This window comes from Schistocerca gregaria, chromosome X, assembly GCF_023897955.1.
Source record: "Schistocerca gregaria isolate iqSchGreg1 chromosome X, iqSchGreg1.2, whole genome shotgun sequence".
In the NCBI taxonomy this organism is placed as follows: Eukaryota; Metazoa; Arthropoda; class Insecta; order Orthoptera; family Acrididae; genus Schistocerca; species Schistocerca gregaria.
This window is the reverse complement of record NC_064931.1, coordinates 724,792,388-724,800,950: the sequence shown is the minus strand read 5'-3', so window position 1 is coordinate 724,800,950 and position 8,563 is coordinate 724,792,388. Positions and strand designations below refer to the sequence as shown.

The window sequence follows — 8,563 nt, the reverse complement described above, 5'->3', positions numbered from 1 at the left end:
CTTTTTATTACAGAGAGCACGCAGCCCTCTGACTGAACACGCTTTTTTTTAAATGCTTTGCAACAAGTGAATTACGAAGAGTAAAAGAAGAAGGAGCAAAATATCTTTATACAAGTAGCGCAAGCTGTCTTTTAGATTAAGCCAATCGAACCACGTCACCCCTAAAAAAAATGTGAACTTGTATTTACATAACATCAAATATTATAGTCTATACCTATATTAAACTAATAATGAAGTATCAGAACCTAATAAAAACGCGAATACCGAGCGAGGTGGCGCAGTGTTTAGACACTGGACTCGCATTCGGGAGGACGACGGTTCAATCCCGCGTCCGGCCTTCCTGATTTAGGTTTTCCGTGATTTCCCTAAATCACTCCAGGCAAATGACGGGATGGTTCCTCTCAAAGGGCACGGTAGACTTCCTTCCCCATCCTTCCCTAATCCGATGAGACCGATGACCTTGCTGTCTGGTCTCCTTCCCCAAACAACCCAACCCAAAAACGCGAATTTTAGGAAAAAAATTGGAAGTGTCAGGACGCGAACAACCGCCCCAACAAAAAAAAACTAATTTTTCGTCCATGACGCTATTCGTTACGCCAAACCAACAACACAAGTTTTGAATCTGATGATAGTGTCTTAGCGTACATTAAAAAGCTTAATCGTAGATATGTTACAAAATGAAAGTTAATTATAATAAATTGTGCCAAGAACAATGTGATTTGGGTGGATCTTCAGTGTGTCGCTGCCTTCAAATAGCCTACTCTCATTATACGCAAGTTACAATAATTCTTTTGCCACAAATATGGTTTTTTTTTTGAACGAATCACACAGTTAACAACGGGTTTTGCAGTGATTCTCAATTTTCTGGTGCTTGGAATGGCATATATACATATAGGCTTGAAATGAATGCCAATATGGAGCCTCGCAACTCTGTACTGAAGGGAGACGGCGTGCTTGTGATGTAGGTGGCATTGTGCCATCTCATTAGTCAACAGTCAGACGCATGCTCAGAATATCTGACATGCTAGATATTCCTCCGCACGTTCGGAAAGACTCCCGAACGTGCTATTCCACGATATGACGTCAGAAACTCGGCACGCTCAACGCTTAAAGCGTCGAACGTTACCGTTGAGCGTGCCAAGATCAACGTGCTGCTGAACGCTCAGGAACGATGCGACTTGTGCGTACGGTACGTGGGCCCCAACGTGGTATACGCGATCGCAACGCACTCCGGCGGCAGTTTGAGGGATGTTTCTAGTTCGTAAATCACACTGTTTACTCCACGGGCGCGCGTAAGATTCCTACGTTAGGTCCATTAAAACGCACATTTCCTCCATCGTCCACGAAAAGGAAAGTACCATGTACAATCAATAAGGACACAGGCTTACAAAAGTTCAATTACAAACAGTGTGGCACAAATTTGGAATACCTCTCCGCATAAGATAAACATTACTTCATCATTCACACATTTTAGTAAAACCCCAAGGTCGGTCTTACTTGATCACTGTGCCTAAAGAGTAGCAGAAAATTTACAACATGTGAAATACGAAGCGTAAAAGGAAAACGGGCAAAATATCTTTATACAAGTACCACAAACTGTCCTGTATTTAAGCCAATCGAACATAGTCACCCCTCAAAAAAAGGCGAACTTATATTTACATAACATCAAATATTATAGCATATACTTATATTAAACTAATAATAAAGTATCAGAACTAAATAAAAACGTGAATGTTAGGAAAAAAATTGGGAGCATAAAGACTCGAACCACCGCCTCAGCATAGCCTCTTTATCGGACAAATACGCTACCCATTACCCTTTTTTCCTGTTTTTTTTTTTTGATCGTTTTTTATCGTTGTGTTCGGGCAGTGCGGACGTCGCAAGACATCCTGTTCAAGTTCGGTGGTTGATCCTTCCACTCAGTTTTTTTTATTACAGAGGCCAACCGGCTCTCTGACCGAACACGCTGAGCTACCGTGCCGGCCTTATGTTATTAATTGAAATTTAGTTATAACAAATTGTACGATGAACAATGCATTTTGGGTGGATCTTAAGTGTGTCGCTGCCTTCAAATAGCCTAATCTCATAATATGCTCGTTACAATAATTCTTTTGCCGTGAATATGATGTTTCTCGTTATTTTATTGGAACGAGTCACACAACTAACAATGGGTTTTCCAGTGATTCTCAATTTGCTGGTGCTCAGAAACGGCATATATACATATACGTTTGAAATGAATGCCAATATGGCGCCTCACAACTCTGTACTGAATGGAGATGGCGTGCGTGTGACGTAGGTGGCGTTGTGCCATCTCATTGGTCAACGCTCAGAAGCACGCTCAGAATATCTGACAAGCCACTTATTGCTCTGCACGTGCAGCCGTCGGCACACGGACCGTGCATCAGAACGTTGAGCATTCAGCGTGCCGAGTTTCTGACGTCACAGCATGGAATAACACGCTCGGGAGTCTTTCTGAATGTATAGAGCAATATCTGGCATGTCAGATATTCTGAGCATGCGTCTGAGCGTTGACCAATGACTGGGCATAACGCAACCTACGTCACAAGCAAGCTGTCTCCCTTCAGTACAGAGTTGTGAGGCGCCATATTGGCATTCATTTCAAGCCTATATGTATATATGCAGTTCCGAGCACCATCAAATCGAGAATCACTGGAAAACCCGTTGTTAACTGTGTGATTCGTTCCAATAAAATAATGAGAACCATCATATTCGTGGCAAAAGAATTATTGTAACTTGCGTATTATGGGAGTAGGCTATTTGAAGGCAGCGACTCACTGAAGATCCCCCGAAACCCATTGTTCTTGGTACAATGTGTTATAATTAAATTTCAGTTAGTAAAATATGTACGATTAAGGTTTTTTGGGCGACGTAAGATACTATGATTAGATAAGAAAAGTTAGATGTTGGATTAGCGTAATGATTCGCGTCACTGTCTAACAATCAGTTTTTTTGTTGGGGCTGTGGTCCTCGCACAATCAATTATTTTTTCGTAACATTCACGTTTTTATTAGGTTCTGATACTTTATTATTAGTTTAATGTAAGTATAGACTAAAATATTTGATGTTATGTAAACGCATGGTCACCTTTTATTGAGGGGTGACTTTGTTCGATTAACTTAATCTAAAGGACAGCTTACGCTACTTGTGTAAAGATATTTTGCTCCTTCTTCTTTTACGCTCCGTAATTCACATGTTGCCGACGGCTTAACGGTCATACGGGCAGAAGGTCCGAGGTTGAGTCGCGTCGCGAGCTGAGATCTAGCGCGTCATTCGCGAAACGCCGGACGACACCAGCAGACCGCGAGCTATCGGCCTGCAGCGCGGGTGGACTGGCGCCACCTCCGTGGCACTCCCAGAGCGCGGAAAGAATACTGGTGACGTGCAGCACCTGGAGTGGGTCGCGGCGGAGGCGGAGGCGGCGCCGCCCACGCAGCGGCTGCGCGCTGCCAGCCCGCAGCCCGCAGCCAGTCGCCAGCCGCTCGCACTGGTCGCTGTCGCTCCGCGCCGCTCGTAAGTAAGCTCGCCTCGCAACTTGGCCTTGCCGTGCGCTCGCGCCGACGCCGCAGTCACTAGGCCGACCTCCGGCGGGCCGGGAAGCGCCCAGCGTCGCTAGTTGCAGAAGCACCCGTTACAGTAACCTGTCTAACTTCCCTGACCAGATATCGGCTGTTGGATCGCGCGGCGACCTTACGCGTATATTTTGCTGCCTCGTTCTACACTGCCGGAGCAGTGATCGGAGAACACTTAAGTGAATTGTGAACATTCTATTTTAAATGCGAACATTTTAGGTTAGGCTTTACTTTGACTGTTATTGGCGCTAAATGAAACAAGTTTACCTTTACCAGTCACTGTTTATTTATCTTCACGACGCGTTTAAAGGTTTAAACCTCCATCGTCAGGTGGATTTGCATTTGTTAGTATGATATGTGTGTGTGTGTTTTGTGTTACGATTTTGTGGAGTAATTTATGGCACTGTCTAGTGAAGAAACAAAACACTATTTCAGAAAATGGTTTTGGGTGTCTTTTGGCAAAAAATTAGACGTATATTTAACGGCAAAAATAAAATAAGTAAAATAGACAACGACTGGAGGTACTTTATATTACTTATTTTTTCCGCCAGTCACAGTGGCCGAGCGGTTCTAGGCGCTTCAGTTTGGAACCGCGCGACCGCTACGATCGCAGGTTCGAATCCTACCTCGGGCATGGATGTGTGTGATGTCCTTAGGTTAGTTAGGTTTAAGTAGTTCTAAGTTCTAGGGGACTGATGACCTCAGATGTTAAGTCCCATTGTGCTCAGAGCTGTTTGAACCATTTATTTTTTCCGCCAGATATACGTTTAGTTTTTTGTCAAAAGAAACCCAAAACCATGTTCCGAAACGGTGTTTTGTTTTTCCATAAGTTCCTCCAAAAAATCGTGACACGGCACACACACACACACACACACGTGTCATACTAATGAATGTAAATCTACCTGATGATGGAAGTTTAAACATTTGAAACGCGGCTTGGATATAAACAACCAGTGACTGGTAACAGTAAACTTGTTTCGTTTAATACTATATTTACATCTATATCCGTACTATCCAAACCATTATTAATTACGTAGCAGCGGCCACTTCTCCTTATAACTTACTAGTATTTAGGTTGATTTCCGTTCCGTGGAAAGAAAGACTGTTTAAATGCTTCTGTGAACGCTGTAGTTCGTCTGCTCCTGTCTCGCGGTCACTACGGGAACATTTCATAGGGAATTTCAGTGTATTCCTAGGACAATCACAGTGTACTAGTTACATTTTCTAAATAGATTTCGGCTGGATAGTAGACGTCTGTCTTCGAGCGTCACCCAGCTAAGATTTTTCAGCTCTCCCGTGAGTCCAAAAAATTTGTCACCATTCGTATCGTACTTCCTTGTATACGTTCAATATCCCTGTTAGTTCTATTGGCATAGGCCCTAAACTCTCGAGCATTATAATACGATTATGGGGAAGAGTGTTTTATAAGCAATCTCATTGGTAGACTTCGTGTATTTTCCCGCTACCCTGCGAATGAATCGAATTTTTCAAACTGCTGTGCTACCACTGAGCCTATGTAATTAATCCCTTCATATCGCTAAAAATTGGTACACCGAAATATTTATACGAGTTACCTGATTCCAATTTTCAATTGTGGGTATTTCAGTCATAGCACACAATGATTTTTTGTTTTGTGAAGTGCACAGTCTTACATTACTGAACATTTAAAGCAATTTGCCAATATTTGCACCACTTTGAAATCCTTTCAAGGTCTGACTGGATATTTATGCACCTGTTCTTAGACAGTACTTTATTACCGATAACTGCATCATCTGCAAAACTCTCAGGTTACTACTAATACTTCCGAATGCGCCTCCAGTATCTTATATAAATAAACGGTTCGAAAGTTTCGTAAAGTGTTTATTTAACTGCAATAATGCAATAAATTTTTGTAGCGTTTGTACTGCTTTCAGTGTAAGAGGTAGTAGCGATTATTGTTGGACAGATTCTAGGAAGTATTGCCACAAAACATCTGCGCCCGGTTACCGCCGAGCTTCTTAGTTGCTGACAAGAGAACCTTACAATGGTAGCAAAACCTCATAGCTGTGTGGGACCTAACATTTTGACAATGTAAACGTAGCAATAATGGAAAACACTGATACTCCTCGTTTGTTTTCTTTATTTGGCTTTCAGCAGCTAACGGCTGTTTAGCAAGCTAAAAGGCAAACAAATGGCATTTAATACAAACAAAAATTGATAACATGTTATATAAGGACACAGATACAAGTTTAACAAAGGGCTTTAGAAACCTGCTGTTAATAGACATATATATGAGATGTGTTACAACATTTCTTTGTAATTTAGAAGAAAATATGGAAGAACAATATAACAATATTAACAACGGTGTTCTGACACAAATATCAATAAAAATAGAAGAATAGGTTTGTTAAACCTGTGTTTGACATGCTCTGTAAAATTTTACGTTATTTTAACAGACTTAATTGTCGTAGCACCACAAATTTAAGAAATAGAACTAAAAGAGTAGGAACAATAGAGAAACAAATGTTCAGTGTCTAAATTGAAAGAACTACATCTATAAATTACTCAACGAAAGTAGAATGGCGGAACTCGTAGGTAGCTACTTTCAGACGACTGATAGTGGCCTTAAAGGACGAGAGTTTCCAATGGATACTGTACTAGCGGATTAAGAGAATATGGACCGGAAAATACAGCCGGAATTTGAACTTGGACCGCTTGTACGACGTTGCCGGAGTACCTCACTACCAGGAGATCGCCTTACTTCTTCTCTTCCCCGCCCTTGCCGTTGATTACGAGTACTTGTCTCGGGGCTGCGGTATGCGGAGTTTCCGCTTGAAAGTCAGTGTGAGTTTCTAATCTAACTTTATCCTAAACAGTTAAATAACACAATAAGCTATATGTAACACGCGCTAAAATCAGATAAACCACCTGGTGAACCTCACCCTCCCCGACATATGCGCACAGTTGAATCGAGTCATAATTGACGTTCTCATTGTAGTTAATTTCCTTGGCTGATAAGCATTTCTGGGCTACATGTCTCTTCCTAACTCAGTTGCAACAAGAATAACATAAAATGGCTTCAGCGCAGTTTAAGAGCCACGCTCAGTAATTATAATGACTCATTAAAAAATAAGAAAATTTTTTAAATCACTAAAAATTGAAGCTATGCGGAATTAAAAATTCAAAATCGGGCAATATTGCTGTAAACAGTTTCACCTTAACGTTATTCTACTGACAAATACTTCAAAAAATTTTGCGAAACAAATTGTTTCATTCTCTGCAGCCCGATTCGTTTATTTAGACTTCCATGTTTATTAAAATAATTCTTGCAAGAAGGTCATCCAGAATGAATTGACAGCGGCTAAATATTAAAAACAAATTCATAACAAAGCGAAGTTTCATGGCGAGTTAGCGCCCTTAATTCCTGCTTTCCAGATCATCTTCCTAACGGGGCATATCACGAAGATACATAACTATTTAAAGATAGACAGCAATAGTATACATTTATATAGCGTGTGTTTATTAGTGTGGTTATTCATATAGCAGTTCTAAGTATTTTATATTGAACACGGATCGCATTTACTTGTATATATCCATATACGCAAATAAATAAGCAGAATTTAGTCGTGATTGTATCATATTTATCCACGGTCATTGAGGATTAAGTTTATACTGTGACTACTGCTAATGTTAAAAGTTCTCTTGGGCGGGCTCAACTCAAAAGTGTGCCAGAGATTCGCATCTTGCAGCTTCATAGGGCTAAACAAACAGGACCTGACTATGTGAACGCCGTCTTACAACAATAACCAAAAAAAAGTTAATGACCTGTAACACACTTTTTTCCTATAAGAAAACTTGATCCCCAATGTCAGAGAGCAACATGCGGCGTACAATAACTTTCGTGTGCAGTCATCTGCGGAAGGCCGCCGAGGCAGAAGCTACAAACGGTGTATCAGAAACTTTTTCTCTGTATGCGTCACGGCAAGCGTACGCCTCACCTCGGTGACGTATGACAGTAATGTTCCAACAGCCAGTTTTATTGGTAATAAACTTCGTTGCAGAGAAACCTGCTATCTACGTTGGTGGTTCAGGTGCGGTAAATGCGAAATTTCTTTCTTGTGATTGTACAAATCTTTCATTCTACTAGTAAGTGTTCGCGGTATGACACTTTATACAAAATACGAGGGTCAGTCAAAAAGTAATGCCTCCTATTTTTTTTCTACGTTTAATTGTCAGGAAATTTAAATGCAATTACATAGGTTGAAAACCACAACATTGAGGATCATTTTGTCATTTTTCAATGTAATCTCCGCCCATCTCTACAGTTTTGGTCCATCTTTGAACAAGGGCATGTATCCCAGCACGGTAAAAATCACAGCTCTGCTTCCTAAGCCATTGACGCACGGATGTTTTGACGGCCTCCTCATCTTCAAAATGAATCCCACGATGAGCTTCTTTTAGTGGCCCGAACAGATGGAAGTCTGATGGTGCCAGGTCAGGGCTGTATGGGGGATGAGGCAAAACTTCCCATCCAATTTTGACAATCTCGTCAGAGGTGTGACGACTGGTGTGTGGTCTTGCATTGTCATGCAAAAGAAGAACATCTGCCATTGATTTTGTTGGGCGAACTCGCTGAAGACGTGCTTTAAGTTTTTTGAGGGTTGTGACGTATTGAACAGAATTTATTGTGCATCCCTGCTCCAAAAAATCAACCAGAATTACACCCTCTGTATCCCAAAAAACTGTTGCCATAACTTTCCCTGCCAATCGCACAGTTTTGAATTTTTTCTTTCTCGGCGAGCTTGTGTGATGCCACTCCATTGACTGCCTCTTTGATTCGGGTTCAAAAAAATGCACCCATGTTTCGTCCCCGGTCACAATTTTTTTCAGAAACTCATCTCCCTCCAAACGGAAGCGCTGCAAGTGTTGGGAGGCTATTGTTTTCCTTGCCTCTTTATTCCTCGTCTGATCGGTTAACAATCTTGGAACCCACT

General features: G+C 41.4%; 1 protein-coding gene across 1 annotated transcript in view; it reads left to right on the top strand.

Annotated features, from left to right (window-relative positions):
* The first annotated feature begins 3,424 nt into the window (after positions 1-3,424).
* Positions 3,425-8,563, top strand: part of LOC126298723 (uncharacterized) — a 131,436-nt gene continuing 126,297 nt past the window's right edge. Inside the window, exon 1 of the mRNA XM_049990152.1 lies at positions 3,425-3,531. The gene's annotated coding sequence lies outside the window, so the exon portion shown is untranslated. The remainder of the gene's footprint in view (positions 3,532-8,563) is intronic.